Here is a 14,857-nt window from a genome sequence, read left to right as displayed (position 1 = left end):
GCACTTTCTAATACTTTAATCTTTCACTTTGCCTGCATCATTGCTTCCTGTTGCTTTGTAATCTTTTGCTGAATCCTAATCATTTTGATATTTTAATGTGTTAATCTCTGAAATTTAGACTTTGAGGTGTCTGCTCCATAAGCTTGTATTTACCTAGGTAGTGTTATGACAGAGCTTTCCTTGCATACCAGGCATTAACAGAAAAAAAAAAAGAAAACACCTTTCCCAATCTCTGCAGATTGAACTATGTAAGTTTTCTCTTTCAGGACTTATCCATACAATGAGTTTAAAGAAGAGCTCCAAGCCCAAGCTTAGGAGCCTCCTTGATCCTTTCTACACATGCTTCTTATCTTGGGTGTGCACCATAGCCCTAGGAATTCTCCCACTGACACAGCTCTTCTTCCCTAGGAAGCAGTTTCCGCACGTCCTGGGCATGGCACTGTATGACCTGCAGCAAGAAGCCCCTTGCCACGCGCAGCACAATTTGATTTCTTTCCCACAGCATCTGGTAGGAGAGCTCAGTGAGCCACCTTCTACACACAGGACAAGCACTGGGACGGCAGATCCGTCAGACCACCCCCAGAGAGACTGGACCCATCATACATGCTCCCAGTATGTGCACTGGGATTCCTCCTGCTCTCAAAGGAACTGGACCAGGGACCCACAAGAGTGTGGGTCAGCTCTGTACTGAGCTGGAAAGGGGAAGGGCCAGCCAGGGAGCAATAAAATTCTACCTCTTTTATAGTAGCATTTCTCTTCATTTTTTTTGCTGGTCCTGTCACTGGAGTCCTCTAACAGCAGGTTTGAGAAAGAGGTTCCTATCAGTTCTTTCTGGTTGTTCAAAGCTTCTGTGGGGGTCAGAGCCCTGAAGCATCTCACTTCACCATCTATATCAGGGCAAGGTCCCTATTTTTGTTTTTAAAAGTAAAGGTTACATGTGTGCTTACATGCATGTGCATATGTGTACACACTTGTGTGCATGTATGTTTGTCTAACTTCTCCCCTTTTAATGGTAACAGCAACTCCCTCTCCTTTGATTTCATGCAGTCCTGTCATTCGCAGTCTCCTACAATAACCACCCACCCCAAAGGCCACAGATGGGACTGAGCTGGAGAAGTATAACACAAGCAGAGACAATCACTGTCCTTCCCTGGGATTGATCAACAGGTAACAGGGTAAAGAAGCTCCTCCTTCCACAGGGGTCACTGAACTGGGGTATTATGAGCCTGGGGGTGCAAATTAGCATCTTTCCCATCAAGGGAAGGAAGTCCATCTGTAATAGGATGAAGAAAGAACTGGATGATGAAGAAGGAGAAAGGGAGAGAGGGAAGGAGGTAAGACTTCAAATGAACTCCAGGATCTCATCATACCAGAATACAAATATACTTAGTGACTTTCCAGTAATATAAGCTATTAATTTCACTTTTGGATTAAGGTAGTTTAAGTTGGAGTTCTGTCGCATCCAAATAAAATAACTCTCCCAAATATCATGATATATATATATGGTTTTCTATTGTCTCCACAAAAGAAGTCCAAAATATATCCAAGCAATTTAACAGCACTTACATCTGCAAATCTGTGACCGAGATTTGAGGTAGGAAAAAAATCAATTTTATTTACTTATTGTAACTTTTTACAACAAATACCTGTCACAGTTAAATTTTTTTTCCAGTGAAAACAATTCTTTCAGAAACACTTCTGTCTCCAATTAAGGGTGGGCAGATTCTGTAATCACTCTTAGGACAGAAACCATTAAATAATCTGAAAGCAGCAATATCTGAACTAGGTGAGATTGCATGTGCCAGACAAAATAACATTTCCCGTATACGTCTGCTGATTCAGTTCATTGTAGAGTGAGCTACTGCAAACTGGAGCTTTCCAGAAACATAATTTAGTGCTCCTTCATCTTTGCTGTTTCTGCTAAAATGCTCTCCTCCATGTAAATGTTACTCTGGGCACCCAGAAAGGCAAGGATTTCTTATAAATTCTGGCTCACTGCTTTATCATTTGACAAACCCCCAAATTAGGCTCCATTTTCTCTTTATGCCAACCAAGAACAACCAAACTACCTCCAAGGAATACATAGCAACATGGCCAGATTCTGTCAGATTAAAATATGAGACAAATTAACCCTCATTAAGAGCATGCACCTGCAACACTGCCTACCAACTGTGAAAAAGCAACTGGCCGCATCTCTGAGTCCATATTGTCTTCACCCCTCATTAAGCAACTTCCCTGGATTTTGCCGAGCAGGCACGGCCATGAGATGCTTTGCAATAGGCAGCTCTGGCTGAGCCACATGGAGGTGGTTTTACAGGAAAGTTAAGACTGTTCAGTCAATTCAAAGTACATTTGCAATGAGAAATGAAGGGGAATTTGATTTTAGAAACCTATTTTTCTTTTCTGTAGGACTAAAATGTTAACGTTTTTAAAGGATGCCCATTATGGCCTGGTTTATTCCACGATTTTAAAAGCCCAAGTTCTTTTGATGGATTGGTTTCTTTACCACTATCTTATGTTGTTCAGTGCCTCTGGTGGCCACAGAATCATGTTTTGCCAAAATTAAAGGAAGATCTAATTTTCTGCCTTAGAATGGGATTTTTTTCTTTCCCACTGAAGCGATTCTAAGTAAAAGGTAAAATGTTCCTGAAGGAATTTCTTTGAGAAGATAAAGTATTTTCTTTGAGAAAATGTGAGTAGTTTTCTCACCAGAGCTCATTTTCTCAGTGGTCTCCCCTCAACTTTAATGAGGAGAGGGAGTTTAGGGGAGTTAGATGTTACTACCCAAGTTCACACAGCCAAAAAGCTGCGGTGTTGGTTTCTGAGGCTGGGTGTGTTTGTCCCAGGATCTACGTTTGCCACCATTAGGCTATAATGCAGTGGTGGGAAAAGTACACAGGCTAAATCCAGTCAATTCTGTTTTTGTAAATAAAGTTTCATTGGAACACAGCCTCACCATTTGTTTATGTGTTATCCATGGCCACTTTTGCACAACAATGGCAGGGTTAAGTATTTGTGACAGACACCATGTGCCCCACAAAGCTGAAAACATCTACTATCTCTTTACAGAAAAAGTATGCCTACTCCTAATATAGGATAATGCCCTTGCCCGCAACAGTATAGCTTGATTTAACATCATAGGAGACCAAATATATAACTGAATATGTAAACATGTTCATTGCCAGATAGAACCCACTCGGTGACAGACCCCAAGCCTACCTGGCAGCCTTCTGTGCCAGGATGGCCAGACTTATCCAACCAGCCTTGCTATTCTACAGAGTTTTGGCAACTGCCATGAAAGAAGGCTCCTGCCTAGCAGAATCAAGAGGATGGATGGTGGTCAAAGGTGAGAAGGCCCAGAAGGTGTTTTTGGACCATGCACAAGCTCCTTTCATTTGCCACCCCCTCCCACACAAGCCCCTGGCAGATGGGGTTAGCAAGACCCACACCAGATGTGTCATGGGCTCACAGGCGTTCCAAATTCTGTCTGCCAGCTTCCCAGTGATAGCCTTTATTGGGGGTGGGGAGGCTTAAAAGATGGAGATGCTGAGCTCGGGGGAAAAAAAAAGAATAGAGAGCACAAGAATGGACCACTCTATAGTTCACGCTTTCGAAATCTTACTTGAGAGAACATCATCAGAAATACATGTCAGTGCATTAACGTATACCATCAAAAAAATGACTACAATTTCACAGTTTAATTATGGGAAAAAGAAACAAAAATATGGTTCATATTTGTTGCCATTTTTACCTTACCTGATTCTCATAAGAGAATCAGATGCCTTTCCCTCCCAGGCCAACAAATTAGATTTTAGCTGGGAAGATAAATAAATAAGCAATAGATAAACAAGAATAATTTAGATAGAGGTGGATGCTATGAAGGAAACAAATATGGTATATAGCAGGGAATAATGGTGGTGGTAGGGATCATTTTAGACAGGAAACACAGGAGCTCTGTGGGACACAGATGGGAAATGCTGCTTGAGAGAAGAAGGAAGGAGTCAAACATCAGATTAAAGGGGTTCAGGCAACAAAACTAGAGTTGTCCTAAAAGGTGAAACCTATGGGCCATCTCTGATGGTGGAACTACAAAACATTTAGTGGGAAGAACTTGTAACTCCCATAATGTCAACACTAATAACTTCTTTGCTCGAGAAACAGTTTTTAGTATCTGCATCAAAAAACCTAGGAATGATAGCGTAAATGTCCAACAATGGTGAAATGATTCATTGAAACATGGCATGACCAAAATGGTGTCGTAGAAGATTACATAACAAAAGGGGAAACTTCCCAAAATGTTTTGTGGAAAAAGTACTTTGTAAAGCAGCATTGTATTGTATAGCACCATTTTTGTTAAACGTATATGTGTAAGGCTGGTAGGAAAAAAGTCAATTAAATATGCAATGAGTGGTTATAACTGAGTGATAGGATTAGAGATGATTTCTATTTCTTTTTTATTTCTCTGCATTTTTCAAATGCTGCTGAAATAAAAATATGTATAGTTAAAAGCAATTTACGCAATTTGAGGCAACAGACCGAATTTTCCAGTCTTATTGGCAAGGCCATCCTTGGACACTTAGGAGATGGTAATTCCAGGCCCCCTCTGCCTGGGCCTCTGAATTCACTCAATCCAACTCCCTCACATGGATTCCCCACTTCCCGAGGAGCCTCTGGGTAAGAGAAGCAGGTGATCGTGCAGGCACAAACATTTGGAACCCGTTGGAGTTGATGTTCTCTCTGGAAATGAACTAGTTGATAGTCTGGATTTAGGGCTTCAGTCCATGAGTCTGGAGAGCTTAAGTCCTCACGGGAAAGACAGACACAGTCATCACAATGCTGACAAACTCACAGGCACAAGGCCAGACCTCAAATCAAAGGGAACTTCTGGACTTTTCCTAAATGAGTTCCTAAACTGACACTTCTCACGTGTTAGGTTTTATGTAGTAACTGCTCCTCAAGAATTATATGCCAAAGAGCAATATTTCCTTCTCACATTCCAACTAAACCATTCAAGAGTTCTGCCAGTTTGGATACATTATGTCCTCCAAGAAAAAGCCATAATCTTTTAATCCAGTCTCTTGTTTCCTTGGAGATGTGACCCACCCAACTGTGAGTAACACCTTTGGTTCGGTGCCCATTCAGTGTGGGCCTTGATTAGTTCACTGAAGTCTTATACAGGGGCTCACAAACAGAAGGAACTCAGAGCAACTGAGAGTGACATTTTGGAGAGAAGCTGCAGCTGAGAGACACATTTTGAAAACGGCTGTTGGAAGCTGACACTGCCATTTTGGAGAACGCCATTTTGAAACGCAACCTGGGAGCAAGCAGACACCAGCCACGTGCCTTCCCAGCTAAAAGAGGTTTTCTGAATGCCAACAGCCTTTCTCCAGTGAAGGTACCCAATTGTTGATGCCTTATCACCTTGGCCACTTTATGGCCTTAAGACTGTAATTTTGTAACCAAAATAACCCCCTTTATAAAAGCTAATCCATTTCTGGTATTTTGCATAATGGCAGCATTAGCAAACCGGAACAAGAGTCAAGGGTATGCCCTTTGTTGCTCAGATGTGGCCTTCTCTCTCTCTAACTGAGCCACCTCAGCAGGTGAACTCGCTGCCCTCCCCGCTACGTGGGACCGAACTCCCAGGGGTGTAAATCTCCCTGGCAATGCAGGATATGACTCTCGGGGATGAATCTGGACCCGGCATCGTGGGATTGAGAACATCTTCTTAATCAAAAGGGGGATGCAAAATGAGACGAAACAGTTTCAGTGGCTGAGAGATTTCAAATGGAGTCGAGAGGTCACTCTGGTGGACATTCTTATGCACTATATAGATAACACCTCTTAGGTTTTAATGTATTGGAATAGCTAGAAGTAAATACCTGAAACTACCAAACTCCAACCCAGCAGTCTGGACTCCTGAAGACAATTATATAATAATGTAGATTACAAGGGGTGACAGTGTGATTGTGAAAACCTTGTGGATCACAGTCCCTTTATCCAGTGTATGGATGGATGAGTAGAAAAATGGGGTCAAAAACTAAATGACAAATAGGGTGGGATGGGGGGGTGGTTTGGGTGTTCTTTTTTACTTTTATTTTTTATTCTTATTCTGATTCTTTCTGATGTAAGGAAAATGTTCAGAAATAGATTGTGGTGATGAATGCACTATATGATCGTACTGTGAACAGGTGATTGTATACCATGGATGATTGTATGGTATGTGAATATGTTTCAATAAAACTGAATTTAAAAAAATATATAGTCAAGGGTAAGCTCCAATTTTAGTCTTTCAGGATGTGGTTTCCAAGCCCATCAATTCACACTTCGAACTCACCCTCATTCAATCTTTCATCATCCAAAAGTTTCAAATACTAAATATGAAAGAAAAAAATACTAAAATAACACTACACTTGCCAACACAGCTTTACATACACAAATCTCACCTTTCTTAGAACAAGACTATGAGGCAGGTAGGCAGGTGTCAGCACAACCCTTATAAGAGTAAGGTCACTGAGGCTCAGCAAGGTGGCTGGCCCAAGGTCAGGGAGCTAGTAAATGCAGGGCCAGGCCTAGCCTTTTTTCTACTAAATTGCTGCAACTGAAGAGAACCATCTAGTGGGACCCCCTAGCTCTTGATTCTATCAGCTCCTAAGGTATCTTCAAAGGTACATCTTCTTCTTCCTTACACTCAACACTGATACCAATATTTGAAAGATGACTTCATGCTTTAGATCTTAGCTAGGGAATTGCAAAGTTAATTACCAAGAGAGGTCAGACAGGTAACATAAATTAAGGAAGCAGCCCACTTCACAGGAGGAGCTGGTCTATGGGGAACTGGAAGCAATGCTCTGTGGATAGGGTACAGTCTCTTTCTGAATTCACTATATCAGGGGTCATGAAACTACATATTGCAGGCCAAATCCATCTTGCTGTCTGCTTTTATATGACCCACAAGTTAAGAAGCATTTTTCCATTTTTAAATGATTACATTTTAAATGGTTATACAAATACCCACATAATACCCTTGATTTTGCCTCATGACCCACAAAGCCTGAAACTGTTATTATTTGGTCCTGCACTATACTGTTTCCATGGATAAATACTGTGCTGCTGCATCTTCTAATTTTTTAAGAGCAAGAAATCTGAACTCTCCTATTAGCAAATGTTCACAATTCAAAAAAAAATTTTTAACTCAACACAACTGGGATGCAGCCCACAGGTCAAATGTTTGTAAGGTTTCTCTATGACTCCAACAACTGAGACACAGAATACAGAGATGCACTTATTTCAACTATAAACATAAATTCTTCATATTTTGCTTTCCATGGCTGTAATTTTTTACTTCCTTATCTGTAAAAATGAGAATGGGGTAAGGGATTGCTTGAACACTTCCCTCTAACTTTGAAATCACTAATAAAAGTACACAGGATTATTATAATGACCTAATATAATAAGAATGTGTGCTGAGCACCTAGCACCCTTCACAACCCAGAGAAAGCACTCAAAGCTAAGCCATTGTTCTTATTAATTATCAGTTTCACTAAACATATTATCATTATTTTCTTCAACACACTGTTACTATTTTCACTAAACATACCTACTGTATGTCAGGCATTGCATTAGGTACTGGGGACACCGAGGCGGGAAAGCTACTTTTGAGGAACTTGGCCTCAGGAGGACACAGATATTATAATCAGCTCATTTCAGTAAAAATGGACTGTGGTAATGGAGGGATGCACAAGATACCGCCAGAGTAGGGTATTTATCCAACCTTGAAGGAAATAGATGAGCAGACAAGTCAGGAGAGGGCAGTTTATGGAAAGGTGAGGCAGCTTATACACGGTGTCCATTTCCTTTTAAGAGTTATAAAGGGAAGCCTTGCATTTTGTATCACTTTGTTAATAGAGAAAAATAAACTTGTCTCTACAAGTTTCTAAATCTGGCTTACAATATGCACTGGGCAAACTCCAGAAGCACCAACTACATTGCCCAAAGAGGAAGGGGTAGACAATCGGTAGACATCAATCTCTCCAATGTCCAGAAACCAAGGGCTGCCTACAAATAAACTACAGGTGATGGAACATGGTTACAGAACTCCTCTACTTACGAGCTTTCAACCTATGGACATGAACGTTCATAAAAGCAACCTCATGCCAGAGTCAGCCTTTCAACTCTTCCTATTGCTAACAGATGGCATCAGCAGTTACTTTACAGCAGGGGTTGATGAAACCTGGCCTACTTCCTGTTTTTATAAACAAAGTTTTAATGAAACTCAGCCAGGCCAATTCATTTACATATGGTCAATGGCTGCTTTTGCACTACCATGACTGAATTGTGTAGCTGTGACAGAAACTGTATGGCTTGCAAAGCCTACTATCTGGTCCTTTAAAGAAAAAAGTTTGCCAACTCCTGCTTTACAGTATCACTCTAGCCTTCAGAACAACTGGACCTATATCCAGCCTCACCTAAGCAAATAAACCTATTTGTCCATCAGACCTCTCTGAATCAATCCCTAAGAATGCAGCCATTGCCTCTCCTATGTAATATATGTGCACTGCACAGGGCTTTTCTGGGACAGCACCTTAGCTGTACCATGTTGACATTCACTGCTTTTACAAACTAACTCTGGTTTCTCAAAGTTAGGGCAAAATTAAAGAATCCAGATGCATTCCAATCCTTTACCCCTTTACCCCCAAGGCAGACATTTCTAATCAATCGTGGTACTCTTTCTTACCGAGGTGAGATATGACCTCTGGATCCTTCTCAACACAACACTTCAGTCACCTCCTACCAATAGATCAGAGTTATTGTAAGACAAAGCCCCAACTGCCATGTTAAGTTGTAATCTAAAAGTAGGACTCAATACAGATTTGGCATGATGTAAGCTACTTTCCTCCCCTGAGTCCCAAGACAGAGTCATGACAATAGTCAAGGACCAGAGCTGGCTTGACTTTCAGTATGTGTAAATTCAGGGAAGAAGCAACGTGGCTTTACTAACCCCACGGGTGCTTCCCAAAAAATAAGTCTGTATTTTAGATTTGAAAACTGAAACTCCATTCAAAAGTTTCTGATTACCAAATTTTTCTGTCGATACCTGAGATTTTAGCACTAAACTGGCATTTTTTATTTTAAATCCTTTTTTTTTTTCCTTCCTGCACTTTCCAAACCACTGAAACCGCCTCAAGGAAAGCCATATCAATACGAGGCTCGATGGTTATCTGTGTTCTATAACCACCTCTGGTCTCTCGAAGTCAGACCAAAATAAAAGAATCCAAATACATTTCAATCATTTGCTCAGTTCCGTTTTTCCAATTCTTCTTCCACCCTTCGCTCCCCTGTGCCAACCCCCTCCCCCAGCATCCTGCACAAACCCAATATGCCTTCACAGTCCCTCAGCCACACACTTTATTATTATCTTAAGGTCAATACCTTTATAAATGTGCCTTTGACAGGCTTTCCTTAGATAACTTGAAGGCACTCCTTCTTTGCAAGCAATAAAAATAACCTGGACTGGGATGTTATCAAGATGAAAGTAATTACAAAGTCTTGAGCCAAAGTGTCTGGGAAAGCCAGCATCCTTTATTATTGCTTAATTCTCTGAACAAGGAAGACCTGGCTTGACGTAATCAACCTCATCCCTGCCTCATTTCAAAGAGGCTTCACCCTTTAAAAATAGACCATAAGAAATTACATTTGTTTTTGCTAGCACTTCTTCATCATATGTTAATATTTTTCCATAGGCATCTTGTGGGAGTTCTTACAGTCAAGTGGATATTTTATTTACCTTTGTAAGGAACCCTGTCAATTCAATTTTCCACATAGTATCTTCTTTCCCCACACTTTCCAACCGGATCTCAGAGCACAGTTGTCTGCTAAAGGCTATTGTAGCAGCTCCAAGTTCAGTGTCAATAATGTCAAACATAATGAAAGAAGCAAAGCATACAAGAGAAATGAACTGAACCTGTCCTTTTGGCATCCCCTCTTCCAAATGTCCATGAATCTTGTGTCTATGGAGAATGGGAGGCTATCAATGCCACACCAACAAGCAGCAACTAAAATGTCTGTGAGCCTTATGTCATTGTTGGGATCTGGAATCCTATCTTCCATAAGAAAAGGACCTCAAAAGGAGCCTTCATAAAGTAGAGACCATGCTCCCTTGTGACAGTTTCAGACTCATCCCTTATTACCTGTTAAGAGCAGAGACCCTGGACTGTGAGCCACCATCTGGTTGCTTTCCAGCTGTGTGACCTTGGCCAAGTTAGTGAAAGTCTTTAAGCCACAGTTTTTTTCAAGTATAAACTAGGGATAATGAGGAGTTGTTGTTAGGACTAAAAGGATAGACAGGTAAAGCACACAGAAAGCATTCCACAAGAGAGCAGACAAATGTTACTGTCCAGGCCTCAGCCCCCTACTTGTAAAACAAGAGGACTAGACCAGATTATCCGCAATATCCAGCAGCCCCAACATTCAGTCAGTCCAGCTAAACTGAACCAGAGCACCAAGGAGCCAAGTTGAAAGTTAAGCTTAGAGTTCAGGCAATGTGGGTTCTAAGCCAAGGCAACCACCCTTGCAAGTGAGGTGTGCCCAATCATCCTGCTGAGGAATTGCAGGAAGCTTCTAGAGCATTGTATTATCTCCTAGAAAGACTAGCTAACCCATATGGATGCCAGGTACCGGGTACAAGTATGGGACATACGTTAACTCATTTACTCCTCACAACAACCTGATAACCTTGATACTATTGTCATCCCCATTTTTCAGATGAGAAAAATGAAATGAAAGGAAAGTAAATGACTTTGCAGATCTGCCATGAAAAAACAGTAGTTTAAGGTGATGGGATAGACTGGCCAAGCCTTTAGACTAGATGTTCAGGGAAGGTCTTTCTGAAGGAAAGTCATCTGAGCTGAAGATGGGCGAGCCAGCTGTACAATGAATGACCTGACAGAAGCCAGTCCAAGTGCAAGATGTGACCATGCAGAGGCCGGGAAGCCCACAGGAGGAGCACCCAAGGCAGAAACCCCCAAACTCTGTGCATCAGAGTCACCTGGAGGACTTGGTAGACACAAATCACTGGGCCCCACCCCAGAGGGACTGATTCAGTAGGTTCAGGTGGGGCCTGGGAATTTGCATTTCTAACAGGTTCCCAGCAGTGCTAAGGCTGCTGGTCTGGAATCCACATGTAGAGAACACTGGTGTAGAACAGGGGTCGGGAAACTCTGTGAAAAACCAGACAGTAAATAATTTTTCCATTTGTGAGCCAGACACCCTCTATTGCAACTACTCCACTCTGCTGTTGAATTATGAACGCAGCCATAGACGATTAAGTAAATGAGCGCACATGACTGATAACTAATAAAACTTTATTTACAAAAGTAAATCAGGGGCCAACTATAAACCTACCTTAAACTTCTTCCAAGCCCCAAAGCTAAGCAAGCCCTTATCCCCCCATACTCAGAACCCCACCAAAACAGCAGCATCTTATGGGTTTTTTTTGGTCACACCTTTGTGTGTCAGCCTAAAATTCACACCGTCAGAAAGGCTTCTCTGATCTTCCTGGGTCTGGGCTGGGCATTCCTTCTCTGTGTGCCCATCAAGCATTTACATGCCTCGTCATAGTGCCCGGTCCGGTGTGACATAAACAGCAGTGTGGCCATCTCTCTCTGTGAGATGGGAACCAGATCTTCCCCCTTCAAATCCTATTCCCAGCGACTGGCAGACAACAAGCCCCAAGGGTATAACAAATTGAACTACTCTCAGTCTTACATTTTCCCCCTTTCAACAGCAATCTGGGTGGCTTCGAGCTACGAAATGTACACACAATTCACTTGGGGATCTTGCTAAAATGCAGAGTCTGATACATTCAGTCTGCAGTGGTAACTGAGATACTGCATTTCCATGGACCACAGTTGAATGGCCAGGATTTGGAAAACAAAGAATAAAAGACCCTTTCTGAAGCTACAATATAAATGGAGACCCTTAAATCACTTTCTCCAAAACTACTGACAAAGTAACCCAGGGTCCAGTCTCCTGCTTCCTGACTGATGTTGAAATAAACCACACTTAACAACCAACAAGGGAAATGCACTTTACAAACCTCATTATATTTCCTGTTATTTTAACTATCACTGTAATTAAACTCCAAGACTTACCACACATAGCTCACTTTGGCACATTGTGTGTGCTCTGATTTTCAGCGTGTTCAACCTACTCTAGTGCCCTTGAAACTCATTTGTCAAACAAAGGGATGTCACAGGCTGTAAATCACAAGAGCCCTTCATTAGGCAAAGCTCCCGGCTTGCCAGTGCCAGGCTTTGTCAAGAAACAGACCATTTTCAGTATATTCTAAACATATATTGTTCACATACTTCTGGCCACCGGCATCAGTAGCCCAGAAGACAGTTAACGTTAGCATAGTCTCATAGCATCTGGGAACTGGCAGACCCATCCCTTGACAGATGAGGAATCTGAACTCAGAGAGGTTAAGTAACTTTCCCAGGGCCACACAGCCAGTTGGAGGCAAGAATTAGAATCGGTGTTTCCTCAGTTCTGAGCCTGAAATCTTTCATCGTCAGTAAGCAGTCTCAAAATGTAGTCTAGAGCTGGTGCTGGCCCATGAACTGTTTCTTACTTGTCTTTGACGAGACAGGTATAGAAATTGCCAATTAGCACTTAGAAACTTTATGGTTCTCTGGTATTGCTGGCGCCATCCAAGCAAAGGGTGTGTGGTCTTGTCTCATAGAAATGGGACTAGACCGTTTGGGGTGCTGCTAACTCCCTATTGAGTTCGTGTGACTCAGGCTCCATCACTAGTCAGGTGCAGTGGGATCCTGAACTAGCATGTGATGGATTCAAATTAAAAAACCTGGTCCTTCCCTACAGCTACCTGGAGCAGCACTGATCTATACTACTAAATATCCCCCATCGCCACACACCTGTGGGGCTACCTCTTCCATAGTTTAATTTAAAAGCATATCACTGCATTATCAGTTAGAAATCTCTAAGAAATGACACTCAAGCCACCTCCCAGGACAAACCCGCAAACTAGTAGGGAGGGAGAAGAACCTGGTGGCTAAGAACTTGGGCTCTGGGGAAAGCCCACCTGTGGCCCATCCCAGGTCCACCAGCTTGCCACCTGTGTGACCTTGGTCAGCCTCCAAGTCTATAAGCCTTAGATTGCTCGTCTGTGATTTGGGGGTGGGAGTAGTATCCACAGCCTTTAAAGTTGTCGTGAGAGTTTAAAAAGACAGAAAGAAACAATCTGGTGATCCATATAAAGTACCTAGCACCTAGAAAATACCCTCCAAATGAGTACAGAGGGCAGGGATATTAGACCCGTGAGTCAGTCTGCCTGGGTGGGAATCCCAGCTTCATTCCCTACTAGGTGGGGAACATCCGGCAAGACATTTGCCCTCTCTACTCTTAAAACCAACTCACCTGCAACATAGGAATAAAAGTAGCAGTGACTCTAAGAGAATCTTACAAGGATTAAATGAAATAATCCCTGTAAAGCATTTAGCACAGTGCCTGACACACAGCAAACACATAGCTAAGAGCGCTATCTGACACCATCCCAGCTATTTTGGAAAGAATTTGCTTAGAGGGAATTCATACACAACACTGTACATGTGCAAATACCTGGTCTTTTCTTCATTTGTAGAATTAGACACCATTTTTTTTTAAAAAGGCAATTACATGCCTATCTCTAAACTTTGAGATGCTGATCCCTTAGCGTATAACCTGATTGGTCTCTGGAACAAAGCATATCTCTGAGACACCTGAAAGTCAGAGCTAGAGCTCAGCAGATATGAATGTCAGTATTAGTGCATACAGCCACTGTTAAAAAAAACAAAAAAGCTGAAAAAGAGCCCAGACTTCAATTAGTGATATGAATGAAGCAGGTCTGGTTAAGACCAGGGCAAGCCAGGCCAAAGGGTAAAGGTTGAAACTGACTGTGTTTTAAAACTTCAACTTCCATATGAGACCAAGGGAAGAGATATCTATTTGGTAAAGGATCTAAATTTTCTAAACGGTACAACTCTACAGTCGATTTGTTCAAACACCACAATTGCATGGAATTTTGAATAGAAGTGAGATACAGGTTAGTATAGGCTGGAGTGAAATAGTGACACATCCCAGAGTAATTTGGGCAGATAATAAAAAATATATTTACAGCCTCCTCCTCCCCAGCCCCGAGGATCTGGGGGAAGGTGCAGAAGTGTTGGACATCCTCACCTGGACTAGTGTTGATGTTGTCACAAACATTGGGACTGGCAGTTTAATGTGCTGAGCCCTCGATCATGGGACATGCCCTTATGAACCTTGTTACTGCAAAGGAGAGTCTAAACTTGCATGTAATGGTGCCTAAGAGTCTCCCCCTGAGTACCTCTTTGTTGCTCAGATGTGGCCCTCTCTCTCTCTGAGTCATCTCGACAGGTGAACTCGCTGCCCTCCCCCCTACGTGGGACCCGACTCCCAGGGGTGTAAATCTCCCTGGCAATGCAGAATATGACTCTCGAGGATGAATCTGGACCCGGCATCGTGGGACTGAGAGTATCTTCTTGACCAAAAGGGGGATGCAAAATCAGACGAAATAGTTTCAATGGCTGAGAGATTTCAAATGGAGTTGAGAGGTCACTCTGGTGGACATTCTTATGCACTATATAGATAACACCTCTTAGGTTTTAATGTATTGGAATAGCTAGAAGTAAATACTTGAAACTACCAAACTCCAACCCAGCAGTCTGGACTCCTGAAGACAATTATATAATAATGTAGATTACAAGGGGTGACAGTGTGATTGTGAAGACCTTGTGGATCACACCCCCTTTATCTAGTGTATGGATGAGTAGAAAAA

The sequence above is a fragment of the Choloepus didactylus genome, chromosome 1, assembly GCF_015220235.1.
Source record: "Choloepus didactylus isolate mChoDid1 chromosome 1, mChoDid1.pri, whole genome shotgun sequence".
Lineage (NCBI taxonomy): Eukaryota > Metazoa > Chordata > Mammalia > Pilosa > Megalonychidae > Choloepus > Choloepus didactylus.
Note: the sequence above shows the minus strand (reverse complement) of the source record.